The sequence below is a fragment of the Acipenser ruthenus genome, chromosome 1 (genome assembly GCF_902713425.1).
Source record: "Acipenser ruthenus chromosome 1, fAciRut3.2 maternal haplotype, whole genome shotgun sequence".
Lineage (NCBI taxonomy): Eukaryota > Metazoa > Chordata > Actinopteri > Acipenseriformes > Acipenseridae > Acipenser > Acipenser ruthenus.
Genome location: NC_081189.1, coordinates 12,016,950 through 12,036,680, shown reverse-complemented (window position 1 = coordinate 12,036,680; position 19,731 = coordinate 12,016,950).

Genomic DNA, 19,731 nt, shown 5'->3' with positions numbered 1-19,731 from the left:
GCTATTGCAGCTGCTTTTGACTGAAATTATTTTTAAGTGACAGTTTTATTAAAGTGTACATATTGTACATCCCCTGCTTATTTGTGGAGAATTCATGGAATACAAACAAGTAACCCTAAAACGTTTACAACTCAGGCTGATGTCTTAAGGGTGGTACACTGGCAGTTTCTCTTTTCATACTGTTTTAGATGCTCGCGGGTCACTGGTTCCCATCCAGCCTCCACCCTGTTACACTTCAATAACTCGTCACCCTCGGATAGTGCTTTTAAACCCTGAATAACACATGTACCAGACTGCATTTAATACAGGCTGTTAATAATAATAATAATAATAATAATAATAATAATAATAATAATAATAATAATAATAATAATAATAACAACAACATATGCACCAGACTGCATTCAATACAGGCTGTTAATAATAATAATAATAATAACAACACATAATATGCTGACAGCAGGGTCTGGCGGTGGAGGCAGAGGCAGCTCCTGCTGCTCTCCCTCTGGTGGTGGAGGCAGAGGCAGCTCCTGCTGCTCTGCTCCTGGCGATGGAGGTGGTGGAGGCAGAGGCAGCTGGGGGACACCAGCATCCTGCCCTTCTCCCCCCCCAAAAAAATTGAGGGGGTTGAGCCTGCTACTCCTCTCCTTCTGGCTCTCGGGGCGGCAGCAATGGCTCCTCCCCCCCTAGCTCTCTGGACAGCAGCAACGGCTCCTCCCTTCTGGGAGCTGGATGCACGGGCTTCCCCCTTCTTGGCGCTGGACGCTCCTGCTCCCCTCTTCCAGGCGCTGGAAACTCCTGCTCACCTCTTCCAGGAGCTGGACGCTCTTTTTCCCTTCTTCCGAGCGCTGGACGCTCAGGGCTTCTCCCTCTCCCCCTGCGCTGGACTCCCTGCTACCTGGGCTGCTGTTCTGTTTATCGCTGCCTCCAGATAGCAGAGGACCAACTCCACACCTTCCTCCAGGGTTTTTGGTGTGTGTTCCCTCTCATAGGCCTCCCATCGCTCCCTGTCCATCAGCCACAGGACCCGGATGGCTATGGGCATAAACTGGGCTTCCAGCCCAGCATTGTCCAGGATCCAGTCCCGCAGCCTGATGGCATCACACACCTCTTTACACACAGACAAAAAAGACTTTCTTTCTCCAAAAATCTACGCACAACAAAAAAAGAATGTTCTTCAAAATATTCACCCGTTGTACTCTTCCTGGGCTGAGTCTTGGAGGCGCTGTTATCAAACTTCTGAAACCACGTGTGAACAGGCTGGCTGTAGGGTTGACGTCAGGCCAGAAACACACAGACAGACAGTACTGGCAGGTGAAACTGAGACGCTGCAGCGCTGAATTGAATCTAGAGATTCAATTCATAGAGTGTGGAGATTAGATAAAGGGGCATTCAGAACAGAAAATAGGAGGCACTTTTTTACACAGAGAATTGTGAGGGTCTGGAACCAACTCCACAGTAATGTCAGGGTTCTCCCCAGGAATTCTGTACAGCCGGGCATCAGAACATTATAGCTGGGAGCACTAAATATGACAAAGAATTTAAATAATGTGTTGTCTTTCGTTGACTATATCTGGTTGCTCTTTTTTATGTTCTACATTTCCTTTTTCATGCCTTTTTTTGTTATGGTAAATTACCATGCTTATTTAGGCACTCTACGATTTGACTGGGGAAAGATAATGGTTATTGGATAAAGGGTTATTGGAGGTAACAAAATAATAACTATTATAACTGTTGCATGAAACCGCAGTGTAATAATCCAGCACCTCTGCACTTCAGCATTTGTATGTCAGCTGACAACAGCTGATATCCCATCATGCCTTTCTTCTTAAAGACCTACAGCCTCTATAAATGAATCCCCAATATCTCTCACAAGCACCTGGGTACATATTGTTACGATATCACAACAAAAGAAATACGCTTTTTTTTTGTTGCATATGTATAGCTATTATGTACTATATAAGACCTTACAGTACAATAATACGACAAAAAATGGACTGAATGATAATACCCAAAAATAATCTTAATATTTTTTTAATAAAGTAGCTGGCACAAATATACAGTAGTATGGTGGGAATTGCGCTGATGATTTTTAACATTTTAGCCTCTCGAATTGCTTAACACAGAACCCCCACCTTCAACTCTCTGATTGGTTAAATGTTGTGTCAAGATGTAACACAGCTGTCATGTGGTGCCAAGATTTTATTTTCACCCAGCAATGTGCAAGTGATCTAGTCTGCTAGAAGCGCAATCAATCCTTATTGTTAAAGGCACAGTAGCATCTGCACGACGGGCGGATCGGAGAACCCTGAATGTTGTTGAAGCTGACACCCTGGGATCCTTCAAGAAGCTGCTTGATGAGATTCTGGGATCAATACACTACTAACAACCAAACGAGCAAGATGGGCTGAATGGCCTGCTCTCATTTGTTTCTTATGTTCTTATGTTCTTATCAGTGCATGTGAGCTTACACAGTGTCACAGAGAACCATTGCAACTGGAGTATCAGTGTGTGTGAGCTAACACAGTGTCACAGTGAACCATTGCAACTGGAGTATCAGTGTGTGTGAACTAACACAGTGTCACAGAGAACCATTGCAACTGGAGTATCAGTGTGTGTAAGCTAACAAGTGTCATACAGAACCATTGCAACTGGAGTATCAGTGTGTGTGACCTAAGTGTTAATTCATTACTAGGACAGGCAATGATGAAATTCTCCCCTGGGTCTATTCTGACAGGACCTCAGTGTGAAAACATTCAATGTGAGTGTGATGGGGTGCAGCCTATTTTGTGGTGGTTCTGTGTTTTTTGTATTGTTTAGAGTGGATGTGAGTGAGTTTGGGGTGTGGTTCAGTGAGTATGTGTGGAATGTGCCTGGGCTAATGAGGTGCGAATTGCCCAATTAGCCCAGGCACCTGTATAAAAGGGAGTGGTTGGGTATGTTAGTAGGTGAGTGTTTGTAACAGAGAGAAGACGTGTGTTAGAGAGAGAGAGAGAGAGAGAGAGAGAGAGAGAGAGAGAGAGAGAGAGAGAGAGAGAGAGAGAGAGAGAGAGAGAGTGAGTGAGTGAGTGAGTGAGTGAGTGAGTGAGTGAGAGAGTGAGTGAAAGAGAGTGAGAGTGAGAGTGAGAGTGAGAGTGAGAGTGAGAGTGAGAGTGAGTGTGAGTGAGTGGGGTTTTTTTGGGTTTGTTTAAAGCCTGTTTTGTGTTTGTCTTTTTGGTTGGCCATCGTGCCTTTTTATTTGTGTTTTGTTAATTAAAATATTTTGGTTTCACTGCACTTTCTGTCTCTGAGTCTTCCCTCTGCCGCTATCCTGCCACAGTGAGGAATGCCTTGAATGAGCCAAGAGCTCCAGTTTACAAATAAAACTGCACGTGGCGGTTCTGAAAACTGTCAGTCTATTGAAAATAGGGAACGACTAATCTCCTAATAGTAAAAGTAATGTAACCCATTCTAACAAAAACAAATCTGTTAAAAAAAAAAAACAGGCTTCCGCTACCTTTAGTTATGACTATGGCTGGGTACTTCGGCACAAATCCACACTATCCTGTCATTGTTTTGTAGTTTTATGATTGCTGGGTTATTGAGATTGCTGGCTTACACATTAACCCATATAACAGTCTAAGGCGGCAAATCAGCATGCTAATATGTGAAAGAAAATTGAAACAGATGCCTCTGCATAGTTTAATCAAAACAATTGGTTATCCAGATTTCAGTAGCTGAGCCCATCAGGGGTATGTAGAGGCTTGCAGGTTACCATGGCTACTCTTACAGTACAGTATGGGGAGCAGTGGTGACTCCAGGGTTCTGGAAGAGGGGAGGTGAAGGGGTGGCAGACAGACGGGCTTGCAGGTTACCATGGCTACTCTTACAGTACAGTATGGGGAGCAGTGGTGACTCCAGGGTTCTGGAAGAGGGGAGGTGAAGGGGTGGCAGACAGACGGGCTTGCAGGTTACCATGGCTACTCTTACAGTACAGTATGGGGAGCAGTGGTGACTCCAGGGTTCTGGAAGAGGGGAGGTGAAGGGGTGGCAGAGTTTCTTTTTTTTTTAAGGATAGGAGTGGGAGATTCATGGAAGATAAATTAAAAAGCTCTATGAAAGGATCGTACGAGCATTTTTGCTGCAGAATGTTTTCATGATTTTTTGCTTTTAGTAAAATGAAAATTAGCTTATTTTACCATACACAGCGCACACACACAGAGAATGTCACTACACAGAACACGCACAGGGAGAATGTCACCACACACACAGGGAGAATGTAACCACACACCACACACACAGGGAGAATGTCACCACACACCACACACACACACACACAGAATGTCACCACACAGCACACACACACACACACACACAGGGAGAATGTCACCACACACCACACACACACACACACACACACAGAATGTCACCAAACAGCACACACACACACAGCACACACACAGGGAGAATGTCACCACACAGCACACACACACAGGGGACTGGAAATAATTACGCTACTTGGAGCCTGTATTTAACATGAAATTCTCCATCTCAGTTAACGTGTTACAATGTAAATACAACAGCACGGATTAGCTTACAAGCTCACAACACTGGGAAATAAAATAAGGGCGCACATTAATAAAAAATCGATAACTGACAGTCGTGAGCAATGTGAGCAATCATTCCTCACAGAAAGACCTGGAGAAGACAGCCGTGAGCAATCATTCCTCACAGAGACCTGGAGAAGACAGCCGTGAGCAATCATTCCTCACAGAAAGACCTGGAGAAGACAGCCGTGAGCAATCATTCCTCACGGAAAGACCTGGAGAAGACAGCCGTGAGCAATCATTCCTCACAGAAAGACCTGGAGAAGACAGCTGTGAGCAATCATTCCTCACAGAAAGACCTGGAGAAGACAGCTGTGAGCAATCATTCCTCACGGAAAGACCTGGAGAAGACAGCTGTGAGCAATCATTCCTCACAGAAAGACCTGGAGAAGACAGCCGTGAGCAATCATTCCTCACAGAGACCTGGAGAAGACAGACGTGAGCAATCATTCCTCACAGAGACCTGGAGAAGACAGCTGTGAGCAATCATTCCTCACAGAAAGACCTGGAGAAGACAGCTGTGAGCAATCATTCCTCACAGAGACCTGGAGAAGACAGACGTGAGCAATCATTCCTCACAGAGACCTGGAGAAGACAGCCGTGAGCAATCATTCCTCACGGAAAGACCTGGAGAAGACAGCTGTGAGCAATCATTCCTCACAGAGACCTGGAGAAGACAGCCGTGAGCAATCATTCCTCACGGAAAGACCTGGAGAAGACAGCCGTGAGCAATCATTCCTCACAGAGACCTGGAGAAGACAGACGTGAGCAATCATTCCTCACAGAGACCTGGAGAAGACAGACGTGAGCAATCATTCCTCACAGAGACCTGGAGAAGACAGCCGTGAGCAATCATTCCTCACAGAAACCTGGAGAAGACTGTGTGGTCCAGTGGTTAAAGAAATGGGCTTGTAACCAGGAGGTCCCCGGTTCAAATCCCACCTCAGCCACTGACTCATTGTGTGATCCTGAGCAAGTTACTTAACCTCCTTGTGCTCCGTCTTTCGGGTGAGACGTAATTGTAAGTGACTGCAGCTGATGCATAGTTCATACACCCTAGTCTCTGTAAGTCGCCTTGGATAAAGGCATCTGCTAAATAAACAAATAAACAAATAAGACAGCCGTGAGCAATCATTCCTCACAGAAAGACCTGGAGAAATGTAATGTTTTCTGCATTAATGAACTCAATTGGCTACATATATTGCCAATCATGTAAAGGCTTCTGAAATTGTCATGTCTATGAAAAGCAGACAATGTAAGCCAGAACTCACAATGAGGTCTAGCTTTTCAGTTGGGGTGCACGGTGCAGACAATTCAGATTGACTTCCTTATTACAGGTGTATCCTTGCAAAAAGTGCAGGCCAGTGCAAGTGCCCAAACTAAACCACAGTAATTCAGGACCAATGATTTATCCTGAAACTGCTGGCAGACAACATAACATCTTGCAGTATTGTTCTGTTTCTCATTAACAAGCTGCTCAGCAGGGGATATTCCTGGCCTTTGTGACTTGTCTGGAAGACGGGAATAAGCCCACTAATTACTGGTCAAACTGCAGCCGTCTGAATGAAAAACAACAGGAAGACATTATTATCCTTTTTGTTTCCTGCTGCCTGTTTGATCAATGCGGTTGACCATTAACATTGGTTCTGTCAGAGGTGTCGCTTTGTAAATACAAAAACGAAATGGAACACGTCACTGTAATACAAACATACAAGAATCCATGTATCTGTTTCTATAAGGAAGGGTTAGTCTTTCTCTTTTAAAAAGGAGAGTTCATACATATTCTTTATTAGGATATTTGGCTCGTAGCTAAGTAACAACTTTTGAAACCTGTATTCGGGGATTTTGGTGACAAACAACTTCCTAAACTGGACCAAAGCATTTCAACATTTCAGTTTCTGGAGATTTTAAAAGCTTGTTCATGTTAACAAGGTTTTATACCATAATAAAGTAAGCTGCTGTTAGATATTGTACTGATGCGGTCCTTTTATAGACAATGAATCGTGCTCAACTCCCACACAGTAAAACCTTTAGCCACAGTGAACGCTTTTAGCTTGTGTCAGCAACTTCTCAGCATTGTAACCCATTTGTTTTCCTGCAGTTGCAAAGCAGCTGGAATGCATTTCCTTTAATCCAGTCCAGGAGCGACATTTTTCTAGTGTTCGATCTGCAAGGCCTTGACGTGCTCCAAGGCAGAGGCCGCTTCCTGTTGCAGTGTGTTCCACATCCATCTCATTCTATTACTAGGCTTCTTCAGGGCTCTACATTTAGATTTTTTACTACTGGCCCCTTGGGCCACTGAGGTAGTGTTTTTACTGGCCCAGATACAATTTTAACTGGCCCAATAATAAGTACAAAACTGTATCATTCTGGCTTTTTGTACATTTAATGTTTTGACTAGATGATATACAAATAAAATAATGAGTTATCTGCAATAAATTCACCCCCAATGTTTAATTTTTTTAATATTATTGGGTTTTTTTATATACTGTTATTTTTGGCTTCAGAGTTGCTACGGTGTCAGTAAATTAAATTAAATTCACTGTTGAAATCATGGTAATCCTAAACTACATGGACAGTGCGAGAAACTGAAGCTCTGGTAGAAATTTTGGTCAGACACCAAAATCTTGCCGAACTCGGCAAAACTCACAAAATAATAAAATATATTAAATATTTTCTCAAATTACTTTGTTTAATAACGACATTAGAAGAACCATGCAGAATTGCGTGAACTGCATTCTCCTACTGTAGGCATTCAAGAAATGTATTCATTCAATCACAAAGTGCTCCCCAGTGCTTTCTTCCACAGCAATATGGGAGAAAGCAGTAGGGATTCAAGGAAATGCATGCACATGGATTAGGGAGTGGTTAACATGTAGAAAACAGAAAGTACTGATTAGAGGAGAAACCTCAAAATGGAGCGAGGTAACCAGTGGTGTACCACAGGGATCAGTATTAGGTCCTCTGCTATTCCTAAACTACATTAATGACTTAGATTCTGGTATAGTAAGAAAACTTGTTAAATTTGCAGACGACACAAAAATAGGAGGAGTGGCAAACACTGTTGCAGCAGCAAAGGTCATTCAAAATGATCTAGAAAGCATTCAGAACTGGGCAGACACATGGCAAATGACATTTAATAGAGAAAAGTGTAAGGTACTGCACGTAGGCAATAAAAATTTGCATTATAAATATCATATGGGAGATACTGAAATTGAAGAAGGAATCTATGAAAAAGACCTAGGAGTTTATGTTGACTCGGAAATGTCTTCATCTAGACAATGTGGGGAAGCTATAAAAAAAAAGGCCAACAAGATGCTCGGATATATTGTGAGAAGTGTTGAATTTAAATCAGTGGAAGTAATGTTAAAACTTTACAATGCATTAGTAAGACCTCATCTAGAATATTGTGTTCAGTTCTGGTCACCTTGTTACAAAAAGGACATTGCTGCTCTAGAAAGAGTGCAAAGAAGAGCAACCAGAATTATCCCGGGTTTAAAAGGCATGTCGTATGTAGACAGGCTTAAAGAATTGAATCTATTCAGTCTTGAACAAAAAAAACTACGCGGTGATCTGATTCAAACATTCAAAATTCGAAAAGGTATTGACAATGTCGACCAAAGGGGACTTTTTCAACCTGAAAAAAGAAACAAGGACCAGGGGTCACAAATGGAGATTGGATAAAGGGGCATTCAGAACAGAAAATAGGAGGCACTTTTTTACACAGAGAATTGTGAGGGTCTGGAACCAACTCCCCAGTAATGTTGTTGAAGCTGACACCCTGGGATCCTTCAAGAAGCTGCTTGATGAGATACTAACAACCAAACGAGCAATATGGGCTGAATGGCCTCCTCTCGTTTGTAAACGTTCTTATGTTCTTATATAAGAATCTAAAACATGTTATATTAAAAACCAGAGCAATACATGAATAGCTGCCATCTTTCAATGTGCCTTGCAGGATATTGTAAACGTCTGGTTCACACACCATGGTTAATGTCGAACCCTGTTCCTGTTGCAGTGTGTTCCAGATCCAGCTCATTACTAGTAGTATCATCATCATTTATTTCTTTGCAGACACCCAGTTGTTGCAGAGTATCACATTACAAAATATCACATTACAGAGAAGAGCCGTTATAAAATACAACATCGCAAGAGCAAATTCAAATGAGAGAAAATTAAAAATACAGTAAATAATTACGTTTGAGAGCGATTATGACAAAGAGCAGCTAAACTGCTAAAGTAAATTCAATTAAGAGGAAGTAGTAAGTACTATAAATGGATAAGAACAATTTCAAATAAGAGCAATTACAAAAAATGTGAATACGGTTACCTGTAAGAGTAAAATCAAGTACAAGATACAGAAAGTATAATTACGATTGAGAGCAGTAGTAGAATACAGCAAAGTATGGAGCAGTTCAGTGCAAGTACAAGCTGGTGCAAGTACTGGTACAAGTGGGTGCCATGTAGTCCAGCATGGTCGAGAGTTGTAGTGTTTACAGATGCTGTTTGAACAGGTGTGTCTTGAGGAGGTGCCGGAAGGTGGTCAGGAACTGAAGTCCTGATATCCATGGTAGAGAAGGAGCAGGCTCTGGAAGCAGGAGAGTGGAGGTGGGGTACAGCTAATCTGCTGTTGGAGGAGGAGCAGAGGGGTGTAGGAAGAAATAATGGTCTGGTGGTAGGATGGGGCAGAAAGGTCGAGGAAACAAATTGCGAGTACAAGAGTTAGTGGATAGGGAGCTAGTGGAGGGAGCGGAGCAGTGGAGTAGCGTGGGAGAAACGAGGAAGGGAAAAGATAAGGCGAGCAGCAGAGTTTTGGATGAGTTGGAGTGGACGGATAGCGGAAGCAGGGAGGCCGGCCAGGAGGGAGTTGCAGTAGTCAAGGCGGGACAGTACCAGAGCCTGAACTAAGTGTCAGGAGCATGCCAGAGTAGAGATATGCTGAGAGTAGGGGGGGGGGGGGGGGGGGGGATTAGAGGGTGACACCAAGGTTCTTAGTGGATGAGGAGGGAGAGAGGGTGGTGGATTCAAGAGGAAAAGAGAAAGAGAGATCACTGGTAGGGAGGAAGAGGGGTGGAAGAAAAGAAGGTCTGATTTGGAGAGGTTGAGTTTAAGATGATGTGAGTGCATCTAGGAGGACATGGCCAAGAGACAGGTAGAGATACAGGAGATGTGGGAGTCAGAGAGGGGAAAGGATAGAAATGATACAACTTTTCAGCAGAGCGCAGTTCGGTACGAGTCGAGTGGAGCACGGAGGAGAGCCAGGGCTGGGGCGGGGAGGGCAGCTCGAGAGGTGAGGGGGCAAAGGGAGTTGAGGCAGGTGAGGGAGTAGAAGAGGGTGAAGGTAGCCGAATCAACAGAGTTGGGAGAGGGGAGGTGCGAGAGAGCAGCAGAGGAGAAGACCAAGAGGGAGAGAGAACAGAGGTTTCGATGGAAGGTGACAGAGGAGGTTGGCAGAGTAGGAAGGAATAGGAGCAACACAGAGAAGGAGATAAAGTACTGATCTGATATCGAGAGGAATGACAAGAGGACAAGGGGGAAGCAGTCCCTGGTGAAGATGAGGTCCAGTTGACAGCCAGCTGTGTCAGTTTGGCAGTGGGAGGAGCCTGTTGAGCACTGCAAAGCATTTCCAGGGCAGGATTAGAAAGCCTGCTTTCTGAAGACACAGAGAGCACAGCCGGCTGCATTTAGGAAGACTGTAGAAAACTCTCAGTAGAAAACACACAGTGGTTGTTGGGCACGGAAGCTTTACTGCTTTCAATGATTTTCCAGTGCGGTCCTGGGGAGCTCTCCTGCCTGTACAATAACAAACTGCTAACATGATCCAAGCTGAACACAGTGCATGGGGGGCTCACACTGCAATAAAAACATTTAAAACAGTGTGTTCAATCAATCAAATGATCAATCATTATATTGTAGTGTCTTTAAAGAGGACTGCCACAAAGCACTTCACACGAAGAAAGAAAAAAAAATATATATTATATATATATATATATATATATATATATATATATATACACACACACATAAGTAATGACAATAATAACAAGAACATTACCCATAAAATTGTTTAAAGTATTAAATAAATAAAACAATAAAATAATGCTAAATAGTGAAAATAGTAAAACCATATAGAGATGAGAGAATATCACTTTAGATAACTGGATACACCAAGTGTTGGTTGGTCTTCCCTTGATAAATGCATTTTTTTTAACCTTGAGCTTTTTATTGTAATCAATTCTGCACAATGATTATAGAAATATTTTACCCATAAAAATATTCTATGTAGCACTGTGTGAACTTTTACATTTTAAATCAAAGCAACCATTTCCTTCAGCAGTTTTCACTGTTGATCCCTCTTTGTTTTAAATAATTATTCATTTTGCTCAGTTCACTTTTTTTCCTGGCTGTGCTGCCTGTGCTGCATAGGGGTTGATCAATCTATCAGGCCAGTCCCACTGCTCTGCAGAGCACAGCAATCACACCCCCAGCACTGCCTCCAGCATCCTGAAAGCAGAGCAAACTGTCAGGGGTGTGAGCTCTACAGAGCACAGCAATCACACTGAGGAGTGTGAGCTCTACAGAGCACAGCAATCACACTGTCAGGAGTGTGAGCTCTACAGAGTACAGCAATCACACTGTCAGGAGTGTGAGCACTGCAGAGCACAGCAATCACACTGTCAGGGGTGTGAGCTCTACAGAGTACAGCAATCACACTGAGGAGTGTGAGCTCTACAGAGCACAGCAATCACACTGTCAGGAGTGTGAGCTCTACAGAGTACAGCAATCACACTGTCAGGGGTGTGAGCTCTACAGAGTACAGCAATCACACTGTCAGGGGTGTGAGCTCTACAGAGCACAGCAATCACACTGAGGAGTGTGAGCTCTACAGAGCACAGCAATCACACAGTCAGGAGTGTGAGCATTGCAGAGCACAGCAATCACACTGTCAGGGGTGTGAGCTCTACAGAGTACAGCAATCACACTGAAGAGTGTGAGCTCTACAGAGCACAGCAATCACACTGTCAGGGGTGTGAGCTCTACAGAGCACAGCAATCACACTGTCAGGGGTGTGAGCTCTACAGAGCACAGCAATCACACTGAGGAGTGTGAGCTCTACAGAGCACAGCAATCACACTGAAGAGTGTGAGCTCTACAGAGCACAGCAATCACACTGTCAGGAGTGTGAGCATTGCAGAGCACAGCAATCACACTGAGGAGTGTGAGCTCTACAGAGCACAGCAATCACACTGTCAGGAGTGTGAGCATTGCAGAGCACAGCAATCACACTGTCAGGGGTGTGAGCATTGCAGAGTACAGCAATCACACTGAAGAGTGTGAGCTCTACAGAGCACAGCAATCACACTGTCAGGAGTGTGAGCACTGCAGAGCACAGTAAGCACACTGTCAGGGGTGTGAGCACTGCAGAGCACAGCAATCACACTGTCAGGAGTGTGAGCTCTACAGAGTACAGCAATCACACTGAAGAGTGTGAGCTCTACAGAGCACAGCAATCACACTGTCAGGGGTGTGAGCTCTACAGAGCACAGCAATCACACTGAGGAGTGTGAGCTCTACAGAGCACAGCAATCACACTGTCAGGGGTGTGAGCTCTACAGAGCACTGCAATCACACTGAGGAGTGTGAGCTCTACAGAGCACAGCAATCACACTGAGGAGTGTGAGCTCTACAGAGCACAGCAATCACACTGTCAGGAGTGTGAGCTCTACAGAGCACAGCAATCACACTGAGGAGTGTGAGCTCTACAGAGTACAGCAATCACACTGAAGAGTGTGAGCTCTACAGAGTACAGCAATCACACTGAAGAGTGTGAGCTCTACAGAGTACAGCAATCACACTGAGGAGTGTGAGCTCTACAGAGCACAGCAATCACACTGTCAGGAGTGTGAGCTCTACAGAGTACAGCAATCACACTGTCAGGGGTGTGAGCTCTACAGAGCACAGCAATCACACTGAAGAGTGTGAGCTCTACAGAGCACAGCAATCACACTGTCAGGGGTGTGAGCTCTACAGAGTACAGCAATCACACTGAGGAGTGTGAGCTCTACAGAGCACAGCAATCACACTGTCAGGAGTGTGAGCATTGCAGAGCACAGTAAGCACACTGTCAGGGGTGTGAGCTCTACAGAGTACAGCAATCACACTGTCAGGAGTGTGAGCTCTACAGAGTACAGCAATCACACAGTCAGGAGTGTGAGCTCTACAGAGTACAGCAATCACACTGAGGAGTGTGAGCTCTACAGAGCACAGTAAGCACACTGTCAGGGGTGTGAGCTCTACAGAGTACAGCAATCACACTGAAGAGTGTGAGCTCTACAGAGCACAGCAATCACACTGTCAGGGGTGTGAGCTCTACAGAGCACAGCAATCACACTGTCAGGGGTGTGAGCTCTACAGAGTACAGCAATCACACTGAAGAGTGTGAGCTCTACAGAGCACAGCAATCACACTGTCAGGGGTGTGAGCTCTACAGAGCACAGCAATCACACTGAGGAGTGTGAGCTCTACAGAGCACAGCAATCACACTGTCAGGGGTGTGAGCTCTACAGAGCACTGCAATCACACTGAGGAGTGTGAGCTCTACAGAGCACAGCAATCACACTGTCAGGAGTGTGAGCTCTACAGAGCACAGCAATCACACTGAAGAGTGTGAGCTCTACAGAGTACAGCAATCACACTGAAGAGTGTGAGCTCTACAGAGTACAGCAATCACACTGAGGAGTGTGAGCTCTACAGAGCACAGCAATCACACTGTCAGGAGTGTGAGCTCTACAGAGCACAGCAATCACACTGAAGAGTGTGAGCTCTACAGAGTACAGCAATCACACTGAAGAGTGTGAGCTCTACAGAGTACAGCAATCACACTGAAGAGTGTGAGCTCTACAGAGCACAGCAATCACACTGTCAGGAGTGTGAGCTCTACAGAGTACAGCAATCACACTGTCAGGGGTGTGAGCTCTACAGAGCACAGCAATCACACTGAAGAGTGTGAGCTCTACAGAGCACAGCAATCACACTGTCAGGGGTGTGAGCTCTACAGAGTACAGCAATCACACTGAGGAGTGTGAGCTCTACAGAGCACAGCAATCACACTGTCAGGAGTGTGAGCATTGCAGAGCACAGTAAGCACACTGTCAGGGGTGTGAGCTCTACAGAGTACAGCAATCACACAGTCAGGAGTGTGAGCTCTACAGAGTACAGCAATCACACTGAGGAGTGTGAGCTCTACAGAGCACAGTAAGCACACTGTCAGGGGTGTGAGCTCTACAGAGTACAGCAATCACACTGAAGAGTGTGAGCTCTACAGAGCACAGCAATCACACTGTCAGGGGTGTGAGCTCTACAGAGCACAGCAATCACACTGTCAGGGGTGTGAGCTCTACAGAGTACAGCAATCACACTGAGGAGTGTGAGCTCTACAGAGCACAGCAATCACACTGTCAGGAGTGTGAGCATTGCAGAGCACAGCAATCACACTGTCAGGGGTGTGAGCTCTACAGAGTACAGCAATCACACTGAGGAGTGTGAGCTCTACAGAGCACAGCAATCACACTGTCAGGGGTGTGAGCTCTACAGAGCACAGCAATCACACTGTCAGGGGTGTGAGCTCTACAGAGCACAGCAATCACACTGTCAGGGGTGTGAGCTCTACAGAGCACAGCAATCACACTGAGGAGTGTGAGCTCTACAGAGCACAGCAATCACACTGAAGAGTGTGAGCTCTACAGAGCACAGCAATCACACTGTCAGGAGTGTGAGCATTGCAGAGCACAGCAATCACACTGAGGAGTGTGAGCTCTACAGAGCACAGCAATCACACTGTCAGGAGTGTGAGCATTGCAGAGCACAGCAATCACACTGTCAGGGGTGTGAGCATTGCAGAGTACAGCAATCACACTGAAGAGTGTGAGCTCTACAGAGCACAGCAATCACACTGTCAGGAGTGTGAGCACTGCAGAGCACAGTAAGCACACTGTCAGGGGTGTGAGCACTGCAGAGCACAGCAATCACACTGTCAGGAGTGTGAGCTCTACAGAGTACAGCAATCACACTGAAGAGTGTGAGCTCTACAGAGCACAGCAATCACACTGTCAGGGGTGTGAGCTCTACAGAGCACAGCAATCACACTGAGGAGTGTGAGCTCTACAGAGCACAGCAATCACACTGTCAGGGGTGTGAGCTCTACAGAGCACTGCAATCACACTGAGGAGTGTGAGCTCTACAGAGCACAGCAATCACACTGAGGAGTGTGAGCTCTACAGAGTACAGCAATCACACTGAGGAGTGTGAGCTCTACAGAGCACAGCAATCACACTGTCAGGAGTGTGAGCTCTACAGAGCACAGCAATCACACTGAGGAGTGTGAGCTCTACAGAGTACAGCAATCACACTGAAGAGTGTGAGCTCTACAGAGTACAGCAATCACACTGAAGAGTGTGAGCTCTACAGAGTACAGCAATCACACTGAGGAGTGTGAGCTCTACAGAGCACAGCAATCACACTGTCAGGAGTGTGAGCTCTACAGAGTACAGCAATCACACTGTCAGGGGTGTGAGCTCTACAGAGCACAGCAATCACACTGAAGAGTGTGAGCTCTACAGAGCACAGCAATCACACTGTCAGGGGTGTGAGCTCTACAGAGTACAGCAATCACACTGAGGAGTGTGAGCTCTACAGAGCACAGCAATCACACTGTCAGGAGTGTGAGCATTGCAGAGCACAGTAAGCACACTGTCAGGGGTGTGAGCTCTACAGAGTACAGCAATCACACTGTCAGGAGTGTGAGCTCTACAGAGTACAGCAATCACACAGTCAGGAGTGTGAGCTCTACAGAGTACAGCAATCACACTGAGGAGTGTGAGCTCTACAGAGCACAGTAAGCACACTGTCAGGGGTGTGAGCTCTACAGAGTACAGCAATCACACTGAAGAGTGTGAGCTCTACAGAGCACAGCAATCACACTGTCAGGGGTGTGAGCTCTACAGAGCACAGCAATCACACTGTCAGGGGTGTGAGCTCTACAGAGTACAGCAATCACACTGAAGAGTGTGAGCTCTACAGAGCACAGCAATCACACTGTCAGGGGTGTGAGCTCTACAGAGCACAGCAATCACACTGAGGAGTGTGAGCTCTACAGAGCACAGCAATCACACTGTCAGGGGTGTGAGCTCTACAGAGCACTGCAATCACACTGAGGAGTGTGAGCTCTACAGAGCACAGCAATCACACTGTCAGGAGTGTGAGCTCTACAGAGCACAGCAATCACACTGAAGAGTGTGAGCTCTACAGAGTACAGCAATCACACTGAAGAGTGTGAGCTCTACAGAGTACAGCAATCACACTGAGGAGTGTGAGCTCTACAGAGCACAGCAATCACACTGTCAGGAGTGTGAGCTCTACAGAGCACAGCAATCACACTGAAGAGTGTGAGCTCTACAGAGTACAGCAATCACACTGAAGAGTGTGAGCTCTACAGAGCACAGCAATCACACTGTCAGGAGTGTGAGCTCTACAGAGTACAGCAATCACACTGTCAGGGGTGTGAGCTCTACAGAGCACAGCAATCACACTGAAGAGTGTGAGCTCTACAGAGCACAGCAATCACACTGTCAGGGGTGTGAGCTCTACAGAGTACAGCAATCACACTGAGGAGTGTGAGCTCTACAGAGCACAGCAATCACACTGTCAGGAGTGTGAGCATTGCAGAGCACAGTAAGCACACTGTCAGGGGTGTGAGCTCTACAGAGTACAGCAATCACACAGTCAGGAGTGTGAGCTCTACAGAGTACAGCAATCACACTGAGGAGTGTGAGCTCTACAGAGCACAGTAAGCACACTGTCAGGGGTGTGAGCTCTACAGAGTACAGCAATCACACTGAAGAGTGTGAGCTCTACAGAGCACAGCAATCACACTGTCAGGGGTGTGAGCTCTACAGAGCACAGCAATCACACTGTCAGGGGTGTGAGCTCTACAGAGTACAGCAATCACACTGAGGAGTGTGAGCTCTACAGAGCACAGCAATCACACTGTCAGGAGTGTGAGCATTGCAGAGCACAGCAATCACACTGTCAGGGGTGTGAGCTCTACAGAGTACAGCAATCACACTGAGGAGTGTGAGCTCTACAGAGCACAGCAATCACACTGTCAGGGGTGTGAGCTCTACAGAGCACAGCAATCACACTGTCAGAGGTGTGAGCACTGCAGAGCACAGCAATCACACTGTCAGGGGTGTGAGCTCTACAGAGTACAGCAATCACACTGAAGAGTGTGAGCTCTACAGAGCACAGCAATCACACTGTCAGGAGTGTGAGCACTGCAGAGCACAGCAATCACACTGTCAGGGGTGTGAGCTCTACAGAGTACAGCAATCACACTGAGGAGTGTGAGCTCTACAGAGCACAGCAATCACACTGTCAGGGGTGTGAGCTCTACAGAGTACAGCAATCACACTGAGGAGTGTGAGCTCTACAGAGCACAGCAAGCACACTGTCAGGGGTGTGAGCTCTACAGAGTACAGCAATCACACTGAGGAGTGTGAGCTCTACAGAGCACAGCAATCACACAGTCAGGAGTGTGAGCTCTACAGAGCACAGCAATCACACTGTCAGGAGTGTGAGCACTGCAGAGCACAGCAATCACACTGTCAGGGGTGTGAGCTCTACAGAGTACAGCAATCACACTGAGGAGTGTGAGCTCTACAGAGCACAGCAATCACACAGTCAGGAGTGTGAGCTCTACAGAGCACAGCAATCACACTGTCAGAGGTGTGAGCACTGCAGAGCACAGCAATCACACTGTCAGAGGTGTGAGCACTGCAGAGCACAGCAATCACACTGTCAGGAGTGTGAGCTCTACAGAGCACAGCAATCACACAGTCAGAGGTGTGAGCACTGCAGAGCACAGCAATCACACTGTCAGGAGTGTGAGCTCTACAGAGCACAGCAATCACACAGTCAGGAGTGTGAGCATTGCAGAGCACAGTAAGCACACTGTCAGGGGTGTGAGCACTGCAGAGCACAGCAATCACACTGTCAGGAGTGTGAGCTCTACAGAGCACAGCAATCACACTGAGGAGTGTGAGCTCTACAGAGCACAGCAATCACACTGTCAGAGGTGTGAGCACTGCAGAGCACAGCAATCACACTGTCAGGGGTGTGAGCTCTACAGAGCACAACAATCACACTGTCAGGAGTGTGAGCACTGCAGAGCACAGCAATCACACTGAGGAGTGTGAGCTCTACAGAGCACAGCAATCACACTGAAGAGTGTGAGCTCTACAGAGCACAGCAATCACACTGTCAGGAGTGTGAGCTCTACAGAGCACAGCAATCACACTGAAGAGTGTGAGCTCTACAGAGCACAGCAATCACACTGTCAGGAGTGTGAGCTCTACAGAGCACAGCAATCACACTGAGGAGTGTGAGCTCTACAGAGCACAGCAATCACACTGTCAGGGGTGTGAGCTCTACAGAGTACAGCAATCACACTGAAGAGTGTGAGCTCTACAGAGCACAGCAATCACACTGTCAGGAGTGTGAGCTCTACAGAGCACAGCAATCACACTGAAGAGTGTGAGCTCTACAGAGCACAGCAATCACACTGTCAGGAGTGTGAGCTCTACAGAGCACAGCAATCACACTGAGGAGTGTGAGCTCTACAGAGTACAGCAATCACACTGTCAGGGGTGTGAGCTCTACAGAGTACAGCAATCACACTGAGGAGTGTGAGCTCTACAGAGCACAGCAATCACACTGTCAGGAGTGTGAGCTCTACAGAGCACAGCAATCACACTGAGGAGTGTGAGCTCTACAGAGCACAGCAATCACACTGAGGAGTGTGAGCTCTACAGAGCACAGCAATCACACTGTCAGGAGTGTGAGCTCTACAGAGCACAGCAATCACACTGTCAGGAGTGTGAGCATTGCAGAGCACAGCAATCACACTGTCAGGAGTGTGAGCACTGCAGAGCACAGCAATCACACTGTCAGGGGTGTGAGCACTGCAGAGCACAGCAATCACACTGTCAGGGGTGTGAGCACTGCAGAGCACAGCAATCACACTGTCAGGAGTGTGAGCATTGCAGAGCACAGTAAGCACACTGTCAGGGGTGTGAGCACTGCAGAGCACAGCAATCACACTGTCAGGGGTGTGAGCACTGCAGAGCACAGCAATCACACTGTCAGGAGTGTGAGCACTGCAATCACACTGTCAGAGGTGTGAGCACTGCAGAGCACAGCAAGCACACTGTCAGGGGTGTGAGCACTGCAGAGCACAGCAATCACACTGTCAGGAGTGTGAGCACTGCAGAGCACAGCAAGCACACTGTCAGGGGGGACAAAAAAATGGTTAGAAGGGCATAATAAAAATCTTGCCTTCCAAAAGTAAACTGTTGTATAATACGCAAGAGCTTTCCAGTAGAATATAGCAGGGCACAGACAGCATGGTCAGTACATGCGTTCAGAATGATTTAGGTACAAATTAAAGTGGCGACTGTATTTAGTACTGTTTACAGTACTGAATTGTATTATATTTTTAAATGAAGTAGATTGTTCCTTCCTCCATCCCACCTGCGATTCACTCTTATTAGACAGAGTACATAAATATCAATAATGAAGTGCCACTGGTATATGTCCATCATTAACCCTAACCCTAAATAAATAAGAAAACAAAATCAATAAAGGCTTGTGTGTGCAGTAATAAATGAATCTTTGAATTGATTAAAACTAAAAGAATTACACCCACTTGTTACAGAACACGTTTGTTGCTGTGCAGCTGTGCTGATAAATCCAGTGAAATCAACTGAAACGCCTCTTTACTCAGCTGTCTGGGGAGTTTCTTATTACTCCCAGCAAGCTGCAGTGGTCAATACTGGACAGGACGTGCTGCTACTGCCCTTCACAGGAAGAGCAAAGCACAAGTGTCACAGTTTGTGTCACAGAGTGTTGATCCCGAAGCCTCTTCTGTGCACGTTACACTTCCATTCACACATTTTAATGATAGGATCAGGAATGAGAAAAAAACTACTTTGAGAAATGCAGCTGTGTGTGTGTGCGCGTGTGTGCGTGTGTGTGTAAATACCAACATGAGTTGAGTATTCAATGGACCATTGCAGTTGAATAGTAAAAC